Source organism: Berghia stephanieae, chromosome 13 (assembly GCF_034508935.2).
Source record: "Berghia stephanieae isolate SIO BIC M18660-M18661 chromosome 13, UCSD_Bste_1.3, whole genome shotgun sequence".
In the NCBI taxonomy this organism is placed as follows: domain Eukaryota; kingdom Metazoa; phylum Mollusca; class Gastropoda; order Nudibranchia; family Aeolidiidae; genus Berghia; species Berghia stephanieae.
Window position 1 is genome coordinate 18,359,628 of NC_088372.1, and position 11,648 is coordinate 18,371,275.

Below are 11,648 nucleotides of genomic sequence, written 5' to 3' on the forward strand. Positions count from 1 at the left end.
AAATAAAACGTTCGCGTTCGATTCTAGTATCGTTCGGCAATTAAGGGGAGGGGCGACACCTGAAACTATTTTCAAGAATAATGATTAGATCCAATATCTTTTTATATTGGGACATTGCCTATGACCAATGGATTCGAACCATGTGATTTATTTCGGTGGGCGTGTCCGGTTGCCATGGTGACGGCCGCCATCTTGGATTTTTGTCCTCTCTGAGTGCTATTTTTAAAAGTTACTTTCTCAATAAGTTTCCATGGAATTGTTTTGAAATTTTGCATGGTGGTTTATTTGTACAATACAAAAAAAAATACAGAGCGTTTTTGAAATATTTTAGATACATTTTTATTTATAAATTTTTTAAAATAAACATTTTTCGTACGCAAAAAAATCATGTTTTTTGACATAAAAATGTCAATTTTTCAGAAAATAACAAAGATATTCAAAATTCCTTCTGTATGATTTTAGATAATCACTAGAACTCTAGACATGCAAAGTTATAAACAAATTGATTGATAAATGACAAAATAAGATAAAAAAGAGTGTGAAAAAATGGCATTTTGAGAAAAACGAGATCAAACATAATGATTAATGAAAACAATAAAACAAAACAGTACAACCACCTCAAAACATACCAGCACCGTATGAGGGTCCCCTCTGTTCTTTTCTGCCTCTATCTGGGCTTTTTCACGGGCCTGGGCTTTTATTTTACGTCTTTCTTTCTCTTTATGTTGAGTAGACCGTATGCTTTGGTCAAGTCTTTTTGACTCCGCTTGCTGACTCAACCTCTGGGAGTGTTCTCCCAGTCCACCTATGCCCAAAGACACTTTCAGGGATGTTATTCCTGCTAGACCAAAATCATGCTCTGCAGCTGCACTTATGACACCAAACTCAACTTTTTTCAGGGAATGGAAGTATGTTTTATGGCATCTTGCCCAAACAGAATTATGAAAGCTTTCGTTTGGATTTTGTGTTGCCTTCATCTCACAACGCTTCAACAAAGCATCCGAAGACAACCTTTCATATACAGGCTTCAAGTGTTCATGGAGTAAATCAAAATTCAAAGGTGTATGTACACGCTGCTTGTGTCCACCAGGATACATATGGGCAGCAACATCTTTTTTATAAAAGCACCAGGAGTCCGGTTCAGGAGGACAAAACATATGTTGAGGAAAGTCATCAGTAGAATAACCGTGGTAAAGACTAGCAAGAATAGCCCGTCTCATTTCCTCCATTGTGGCATTGCTTCGATCGCTTTATCATAATACTTTTGAAGCTTTCTCATGGTCTCAGCAGTGAGGCGCCCGTGACCTTTGCCACCCAAGGTAATTCCTTTTTTTCTACAATCATCAACTAGATTACGAAGCGCAGTGCCCATACGCTTTGAAACATGATTGATACATTCCTCCTTCACGATCTCAACACCAGGCCCATAAGGCCGTAATGCCTTCAAATTATTGTACGCCTTAGAACCACCATCACTGATCATTGTGGTGTAGCGAAAATTGTGTCTCTCAAATGACCGGTTCCAAAGAACTTCAGCTGCTGTCACTTCCATCATACCAGAGCTTCCGCTGAAGTTTATTGAGCATTGTCCACTTTCTTTGTGCTCTGTAAGCCACCTATCATAACGCTGCGGGTTCTCACGTTTGATCCATTCCCCTGTCTGTGCACATACGTGGCAATGCAAGCTCATTACCTCGTCTTCTTTTCTTGCTTTCTTGATTCTTGCAGCAAATAACTATTGCCAACGTTTCGATTTTTTGGTCACTTTAGGCATATTTATAATAATCCAGTAAAAAATTAGATATATTTAAAGATAATTAATGAGAATTCGTGTCAAAATTTGATAGAACAATTGATCAATCGAAATGTAAACAGATCGTAGTAAAAATCGTAGTAAAGAGCCGCGAACTTTCACCCTGACTCGACATCCAATCCCTTGCTGGGAGTCTGAGGTCGAGAACAAGGTCAGCCAATCAGATCGCACCATTCGTGATCACGTTGTATTTACTGACAACTTGACCTCTTGTCAGCTGTTTGACACACAATTTTCGTTCACGACTAACAGTTTCTAAACCCCTCCCCTGCCCATATTGTGAGATTTATGAGACTGAAACCGTGTCAACGAGAAAGGCAAAGAGTAGACCAAACTATCGATATCAAAATTTACAACATCGATATACATTATAATGCTTTTCAGTCCTATTATTTTCAGTTGAATTTTCACAAAAAAATTGAAAAGTTTGATATTTTCATATCGACTCCATGTTTATAAAAGACGATTTACAAACTTTATATTATCCAAATCACCATCTCAGTGTTGAAAATATGTAAAAAAATGATTGTTCTTTCATAATAAACAAAAAACTGAAATTTTATATTTTGACCCAAAAATCGATTTTTCAGGTGTCGCCCCTCCCCTTAAAACAAGTGAATTGCACTCACTTTGCTATGATATTAACAAGAGACCGACTGAGAGCTTGACGAATGGAGAGCAAGATGGACCCGAGAGGAAATTGCATGCACTCAGTATACAGCCTTATGTTAGAAGCTGTCAATTGTAAACAGCTGGATTCAATAGTCTGATGTCACGCCGCCCGGTAACGGCGGCCATCTTGGTTCTAAACAAAGACAATCATTACTTTTTATTCTTCATTTTGGCTAGAACTTTTCATATGCCTTGTGATCAGAATGTGTTAAAGTCAAAACATGATCAAATTTATGGGGTTTTTTTTCCCCTATGGATACGCTTTTATGCTCGCCGGGGAAATATTTCATACGGGCGTCTGCAATTTTCCGATAGTTTAGAGCTAGTGTTACTAAGTTACCATGCGTCATTGGGAAGGAAGTTGCGTCACGACTGTTGAAGAGTATTGTAAACAGCTTCGTATAAAAATTAATATAACAGCTTTTAAAAATAACACAGTGCTTAAAATGGAAAATTTCGGGCTCAAAAGCCTTCCTAGAACCACAGTTGTTAACTGCCTCCTCAAAACGGGTTTATATCGGAATGGACTAGATATCAAAGGGTAGATTTAAAATTGATTTGGCCAGAAATGGAATCTTTTTGGGGTTTTTTACGAGGTCTCAGGTTTGAGAGTTTGTTGTTTTTTTGGGGGTTTTTTGGTATTTTTTTTCCCAAGATGAGAGTCAATTTAATCAATCAATATTTGAAGGACGAGTCTCTAGACAAACTTTTAAATACGTGTTGTGTTGAGTATTTTTTTTTTTCAAATGAAGGCAGTTTAAAGTTGTACTCTCTAGTCTGATCATCCCTTTTACACCCATAGAGCAACGGTACCGAGATGTGAATAGGGCTCCAGTGAAAACGGCTATTTTAAAATAGTATTTATTTATTTATTTATTTATTTATCTATCTATTTATCTATCTATTTATTTATTTAATTATCTATTTATTTATTTATTTATTTATTTATTTATTTATTTGTTTATTTATTTATTTATCTATTTATTTATTTATTTATTTATTTATTTATTTATTTATTTATTTATTTATTTATTTATTTATTTATTATTTATTTATTTATCTATTTATTTATTTATTTATTTATTTATTGCGTGTGCGGGCGCGCATGCGCGCGCGTGCTCGGGTGTACGTGTGTATGTGTGAATGTTAAGATATTTGACTTTGTAACTTTGTAAAACGCTTTGAGGCCTCGGCAAAAAGCGTTAAACAATAATGTGATTATATATATATATATATATATATATATATAATATATATATATATATATAAATTACTTCATTATCTATTCATTGATTGATTTATTTATTTAATCAATTATTTATTTATCTATTTATTTATTTATTTATTAAGTTTTTAGTTTTGACGTTAGAGAGATAAGTTCTATTTCCATCGACTGGTTCACCCCAACCTAATACCAGATTAACATGCTTGGTCATAAATTCAGTATTCTACCGGTGTGTATTGGTGCTGTGCGTTTAGGTAAAATACTCACAAAATTCGCCGGCCAGATAGAGCGTACGAACACACAAAAGTAAATGTACCCTTGAACGTTTAGAGTCTAATTGCTATCTAGTGAGAACTAATCACCAAAATGACTCTAAAAGAGCTGAAGGACGGCCATTGTGCGGATATGTCGTCTAGTCGTATGACACTCGCTTGGCGCATAGTTGAGTCTTTGGAAAAGGCTCTTTACCCACATTCTCTCTAATATCGCCTAACAGGCGTCATGCCCCGTCCTACATGTTAAATGTTGCTGTTGACCAGGGACCACTTGTAAAGCGTTTTGAGCACATTTAGTGGATATTGCGCTATATAAAGCTCAATGTATATTTATTTATTTAAGGACGTCAATTTCGTTCCTCCTACAGACATAGCAGCTATGACTGTGACTGCGCCGGTAGAGGTCAAAAAATTTTGTCTCATTTTTTTTTCATCTAGTTATTAATTTATTCATTAATTCTTTCAGTCGAAAATTCATTTGTTTATTCTCTTTATTCATTCGTTTATTCATTCACTTTAAGAAGTCGATGGCTCATATGCTAGAGCAATCGCTTCACACGCAAAGGGACCTAGATCGATCCCGGGTGAAGACCAGATGTTTTTTTCAACCCCCCCCCCCCCCTCCCTGGCCATCGAGTAGTAATTGGGTAGCTGAGTCTTTTAGATTTGGCGGAGAGTTCTAGCTTCCTGTCCAAAGTGTAACAAGCAATTACTGTTGTCCGTTTCACGCTATGAATAAAAACTGGGATATCCTCCAGCTCCATGAGCTTAATGCTTCTGAATGACCATTTTATTCATTCATTCATTTATTCATTTCTTTAATTCATCTACTTATTCATATCTATATTTATTTGTTCATTTGCTCATTTACTCTCTTATTCATCCATTTAAGATTCATTCACTCGATCGTTCATTATTCGTCCATTTATTCATTCATTCATTTGTTCATTTATTTATTCATTCACTTGCTCTTTATTTCGTTCATTCAGCCATCCATTCATTATTTCATTCATTTATTCATTCATTCATTCATTCATTTATTCATTCATTATTTCTTTCTTTCATGCATTCATCCATTCCTTCATTATTTCATTCATTCATTCATTCATTCATTCATTCATTCATTCATTCATTCATTATTTTATTCATTCATTCATTCATTTATTCATTCATCGATTCATTCATGTAATAATAATAATGTACTTTATTTATCCAAAAGGAAATTTTTGTATTAATTCAATCATTCATTCATTTATTCATTCATTCATTCTTCCATTCAATGTGTTCATTTCTTTTATATCCCCCCTTTTAATAACTTGTTCATTGGATAACAGTTACTCTCTCACGCTTTATGACCTGAATACCTCACATTATTGGTACCTGTGAATACGAGTGCTGTCAAAAATCTTTCATCATATAAATACACATAATATATTTCCTTTCTTTTAAAAGTACACAGCTCAAACCTTTAAATACAATGATAGAGTTCCGTATAGAATTTTATTTATCTTGATATGATAATAATGAAGCATTTATAAAGAGCACACTTCCATTCAAAGGTGCTCAGTACGCTAAAATTGAGCTTCTAATATAGCGCAATATCCACTAAACGTGCTCAAAGCGCTTTACAAGGGGTCCCCGGCCAACAGCAACATTTAACATTTAGGACGGGGCATGACGCCTGTTAGGCGATATTACAAGGTTTTTTTTCGGACAGAGACAACGCTGTCAACGGCCAGTATTCACTTTACACCTGAATACGGTGAGAGAATGTGAGTAAAGAACATTCCCCAAGGACTCAACTATGCGCCGAACGAGGCTCGAACCCAGGACCTTTCGATCCGAAAGCGAGTGTCATACCACTAGACCACATAGTCGCACTTGATGACCTAAAAAAATAATTAAGTGGGTCTTTAAATTTTAATTTCCATATTTTAAACTAAGAAAATAAAATTTAATTTTGAGCGAATGAAAAATCGGAGAGAGTGTGAGAGTAAAGGTTATGGAGAGCATGTTTAACTATTGTTGATGTATTGTTATTGACGTGCACTTATTTGCAGGTCTGATAACCCAATTCATGCTCATTGTTGTAATGGAATTTTTTTTAACGCAAAATATTGTCCATTACAAAAATGTTAAATAGACCCATAATAATGTAAGCACGTATTGTTACGGTTTCTGGGACATGAGTGGAGAAGAGACGGAATAGAAAAGTTGGTAACATCTGGGATGATCGAAGGAAAGAGGGCTAGAGGAAGACAAAGAATTACTTATTTAAATAACCTAAGAATGGGCAAATATGATTTTAAAAGCAACTAAGATTTCATGCGCACCGCAGAGGATCGTGATTCGCGGAGACAGCTGACCGGCAACATGCTCAAGAGTACAAGCCGCGATGGATGATGATGACATTTTGTTATATTATTTACCTAGATCTATGTATAATAATTTAAATATCGGAGAAACATCATAAAAATAGTCCCAGGTTTGAGAGTTTTTACCAAGATGAGGGTCATTTAAATCGATCGATATTTGAAGGACGAGTTTTCTGGCCAAATTTTTAAATATGGGTTTTTTTTTCCAGAGTCGTACAGTATAGCTCTTGCTCTAGTTGTAATGAAATGTTTCGAAAAACTCATTTTGTTTTACATCAATAATCAATACGCTTCAACAGTCGTAACGTCACATCCCTCGTAATGACGCATGGTAACTTAGTAACTGGCTCTAAACTATCGGAACAATGAATGGCGGACGCGCTTATGAAATATTTCTCTGACGAGCATAAAAGCGTACGTATCCACAGGAAAAAAACACATTATAAATCTGATCATGTTTTGACTTTTATACATTCTGATCACAAGACATAAATATAAAAAGTTCTAGCCGGCATGAACAATGAAAAATATAAAGTACCGATTTCTTTGTTTAGAACCACGATGGCCGCCGTTGCTGGTCGACGTGACATCAGACTATTGAATCCAATTTCGGCTCAACGACGTAAAAAAAAAATACCCGGTAACACCGCTTTATACAATCCCATTCTTAATATAGCACTGACGTTATAAGCAAATAAGAAAGTGTACTAAGGCCTCCTTGCGCTATAATGTGTAACCATTTTTTATTTATTTAACTCACTCCATCCTAGAGATTTTTGCTACTTTTCAAAATTGGATAAAAATTTATTTAAAATGAATATGTGCATAGACAGTTTTATTCAACTACCATTAACATGTAAAAACTATAAATATTAGCTTTGATATTACGCCTATAATTTGTCTCAGAAAAATGTAATAAATAGGCGTGGGGTAAAAGTAATTCGAGTATACTATGGATATAGTTGGTGTTAGGGTTGCGTGAGTTAATGATCAATAGAAGAGAAAAGTCTTGAGACAAAACCCTCTAGCTACTCTTTTAGTTCCTAAATCATTGGGAGTGTGTATGTAAACAGTCAGTCATTCGGAGTATTAAAAAGAATAGATAGTATGCAGATGACGTCACTCAGGCCTTTGTTATTGTTTTTGCCATCCGCGTTCGTGAGTTGTTCTCACTAAACTGTATTAACCAGACTATAAAAGTTCATGGTTACACAGAGTTTGTTTGTTGGTCCGTTATACTTCCGGATGGCAATGTTGTGAACTCCTTGGCCAAGCGCATTCTATCTATAACAATTTGACACACACAAAAAAAAGTGTGGAGCGGGCACGTGTATCAACAAAAATGAGAAAAATAGGGTTTGGAGAAGTGCAAGATGAAAACAGAGAAGAAAAAGTCATGGGGTCAATCAATGAGTGCCTTCACCCAGACCACTCAGCATTCTACCGCCTGGACAAATGGGTAGAATGGGACAAGACAGCAAACGATGCCCTCCAGCCCCCAACAGAAAAGCTCCCAGCAGGCACAGACCTCAAGAGAAAAGACTGGGTGGCGTTGAACAGAGCTAGAGCAAAGGTGGGAAACACCGCCACCAACCTCTTTAAATGGAAAATCTCACCGGGCACTGAATGCCCATGAGGTCACCCCAGACAGACCATGGACCACATCCTGTCCGAATGCTCGCTGGGACCTCACTGCACCAATGCTGACCTGAGGGAATGCAACCAGACTGCCCGGGACTGGCTGACTCACTGGCGCGACAAGATATGATGATGAATGAGTGCCAAACTCGGGATTCTTAGTATTACTGGACGTAATCAAGAGATCGAGGATGGATGGTCTGCATTGACGACCACCATATGATATAATATTTAGACTAGAAAACAAGATGTCATCATCACTCTGACACCAGAGGATGAATACAAGGTATCTATCCAGTCCTTCGCGGAGACGAGTGGTTTTACACTTCCAATCAAATTATAGATAGAATGCAGATGACGTCACTCAGGCCTTTGTTATTGTTTTTGCCATCCGCGTTTGTGAGTTGTTCTCACTAAACTGTATTAACCAGACTATAAAAGTTCATGGTTACACAGAGTTTGTGTGTTGGTCTGTTATACTTCCGGATGGCAATGTTGTGAACTCCTTGGCCAAGCGCATTCTATATAGATATAGATAGTCTCTGTGTAACCATGAACTTTATAGAATGCGCTTGGCCAAGGAGTTCACAACATTGCCATCCGGAAGTATAACGGACCAACACACAAACTCTGTGTAACCATGAACTTTTATAGTCTGGTTAATACAGTTTAGTGAGAACAACTCACAAACGCGGATGGCAAAAACCATAACAAAGGCCTGAGTGACGTCATCTGCATACTATCTATAGATAGAATGCGCTTGGCCAAGGAGTTCACAACATTGCCATCCGGAAGTATAACGGACCAACACACAAACTCTGTGTAACCATGAACTTTTATAGTCTGGTTAATACAGTTTAGTAAGAACAACTCACAAACGCGGATGGCAAAAACCATAACAAAGGCCTGAGTGACGTCATCTGCATACTATCTATAGGATAGGAACTATAAGGAACCAGTTTTTCTTCCCTATTTAGGTCATAACACTGGATTCACGCAGTAGGTCACGGGTTAGGAACTAGATCCGTCCACACAAAAAAAAAAAAATTAAAAAAAAAAAAAAAAAAACAGAACAAAAAAAACCAACAAAAAAAAAACAATGCAAAACAAATAAACAAACACAAAAAAAACCATCAAAAAACTACTGTAAGGAAGTGCTGAGTTCACAGTTTAACTCTCGTACTCAGGAGAAACACGTATTTAAAAATTGAGCCAAAAAAAACAACAAAAAAACAAAAAAAAAAAAACAAAACAAAAACAAACTCGTCCTTCAAATATCGATTGATTTACATGGCCCGCCTTGTCTTGGCAAAAAAAACCTCAATCCTTGGACTTTGGGATGTTTTTTTCAATGTGAAATGTCATTTAAATCGATCGATATTTGAAGGACGAGTTTTCTGGCAATTTTTTTTTTTTAAGTACGCGCTTTTCCAGAGTACAGCAGTTAACTGGTTAAAAAAAAACTGATCGAGCGATCTCCATTTGTGACCCAACGTCTCAAAACGTTATTATGTCGGATGAACCAGATGCTAAAAAAATCAAATTATAGCTGAATTGGTCCAAAAAAAACAAACGAATGACTGGTGTTTAACAACGTGATATAATATGCTATTCATTCTCCTCAATAAAGCTTTTAAACTCAACTTAAGTCTGATATTTCTGGCCACAAATTTAATTTTCAGCATCTCAATCATCCCGACGTAATACCGTTTTGAGGCGAGGGGTCACATTTATAATATTATAGATCCTGGACCTCTGCCTGCCGTACTATTGAAAAACACATTTTTAATAAAAATTTGACCAGAAAACTCGTCCTTCAATAAAAGATAATATATCGATCGATAGAAAAATGATCCTTGTCTTGCTTAAGACTAACAAATCGTGGCATCCTTTCAACTCCACAGTTTTTTAAGAGTTTTTGACAAGGGAAGGGATCAGAAGGTCCTGGGTTCGAGCCTCGCTCGACGCATAGTGGAGTCCTTGCAAAAATTCTCATTACTCTTACCGTACTCATGTGTAAAATGCGTACCTGGCCGTTAACAGCGTTGTCTCTGTCCGAAAAAGATTGTAATATCGCCTTACAGGCGTTATCATGCCTCGTCCTACATATTAAGCGTTGCGGTGGGCCAGGGACCCCTTGTAAAGCGCTTTAAGCACGTTTAGTGGATATTGCACTATAAAAAAAAAGCTCAATATAGCCAAAGAGTGTGTATGGTAACGTAGTTACCAAGAGCTCTCACTTCTCTTAACCGCAATGCTATTGTCGCGTGCCAGGCGAGACAGCGAGGTGGGTGTGCTCCGCGTGTATCATGCGCGCTAGGCTTACTGATACAATGAAGAAAATACGAGTAGAAGACGGAAGATGCTTGGCTTCACCAAAAGCGGGAAGTGAGAGCTCTTGGTAACATAACAATCGTTACCTACACGCTCTTTGATACGGGCTCAATAAGCGTCGCTTTCATCAATCAAGGTTTGAAGAACGTCTTTTGAATGCATTTTTTTTTTTTTAATGATTGAACTATAGATAAATCAAACTATTGACACTTATGGCGGGCAACGCTGTCACGTTCTGTGCATGTACTGTGCTTTATTTTCGGTAATAATAATGACATTATGATAATTGAAATCTGATTTTTTTTCTTTCTCTCTCTCTCTCTTTTTTTTTGGGGGGGGGGGGGGTGAAAAGGGGGGGGGGGGGGGTTGCAGGGTACAGTTACTAGGTAAGCTGAACAAGTTGAATGAATGCCTTGGAACTTGAAACACCAAATGCAGACGATTCCCATAGCAGATGGAACGAAATTGTGACCCTTCGCCTCAAAACGGTATTAAGTCGGTTTAATTAAGATGTTGAAAATTGAATTTATAGCCAGAAATATCAGGCTTGTGTTGAGTTTGTATGTTTTATTGAAGAGAATGGATACCATATTATAGGGTTCTAATGCCAACAATTTAACTTTTTTACCAGTTTAACATTTAATTCGGCTTTTAAGCATCTGGTTCATTCCGACATAATACCGTTTTGAAACGATGGGTCACAATTGACGTCACTCAGCTCTTTGTTATTGAATGAGGTGATCTGATTAGAATTCCCTTTAATCATCTCCAAGAGGAAAATTCTCTTCACGGAAGAGTGGAATAACCCAGGCGTCAGCCGCAGTGCTTTGCCCCCAAAGTAGGCTTGGGTGATGAGATTTGCTCAAGGCCGTACATCGCAGCAGGGAGTCGAACTCTGTACCTTTAGGATATCGAAGCAAAGACTATACCACTTGTGCAAGACCACCCCCGCCCCCCCTTTCTAAATAACCCCTTTCTAACACAGATTAAAGCCGTTGAGCCGCATTTTAAATAAGACGTCGTAATTAGCAAAAAGTAAAGTGACAATAGCTCTTAATAGTCGTGACGTCATTTCCCTCGTAGTGACGCATTGTAACTTATTAACTGATTCAAAACTATCGCCCTTATGAAATTATAACCTCTCCGACGAGCATAAACGTATATCCAGAGGAGAAAAAAAAAACCCATTATAAATCCGATCATGTTTTGACGTTTATACATTCTGATCACATGACATGTGAAAAAAATCTAGCCAGCATGAAGAATAAAAAGCACCGATTTTCTTTGTTTAGAGAGAGAGAGAGAGAGAGAGAGAG

General features: G+C 37.0%; 1 pseudogene; it reads right to left on the minus strand.

Moving 5' to 3' along the window:
• Nucleotides 1–618: 618 nt before the first annotated feature.
• LOC144959092 (uncharacterized) lies at nucleotides 619–1,690 on the minus strand (annotated as a pseudogene).
• Between the last annotated feature and the right edge of the window lie 9,958 nt (nucleotides 1,691–11,648).